This window comes from Penaeus monodon, chromosome 33, assembly GCF_015228065.2.
Source record: "Penaeus monodon isolate SGIC_2016 chromosome 33, NSTDA_Pmon_1, whole genome shotgun sequence".
NCBI classification, from domain to species: Eukaryota; Metazoa; Arthropoda; class Malacostraca; order Decapoda; family Penaeidae; genus Penaeus; species Penaeus monodon.
Window position 1 is genome coordinate 16,795,639 of NC_051418.1, and position 265 is coordinate 16,795,903.

Consider the following 265-nt stretch of genomic DNA (forward strand, 5'->3'; position numbering starts at 1 on the left):
TTTTTATACATACATGCGCGCGCGCGGGCGTGTGTGTTGTAAATGTAAACGAAGGCAGTTCTATTAACAAGTGTCATTTTGACAACTTTCTTCGGAGAATAATTGCATAATAAATAATGACACGGATATTATTTTTTCTTAGAAAAAATTTAATTAACAAGATTTCTGAACCGTCGAAACCAATGATGGGTTTTGTTTAGAAAATATAGGAGGGGTTCTCTTTTATATATGTATCCCATATACACGCGCGCATATGTATGTATTC

The 265-nt window shown here is 34.0% G+C and overlaps 1 protein-coding gene across 1 annotated transcript in view; it reads right to left on the bottom strand.

Annotated features, from left to right (window-relative positions):
* LOC119594096 (phenoloxidase-activating factor 2-like) overlaps positions 1-265 on the bottom strand; it is a gene marked incomplete in the record, with an annotated part of 12,169 nt that overhangs the window by 10,833 nt on the left and 1,071 nt on the right.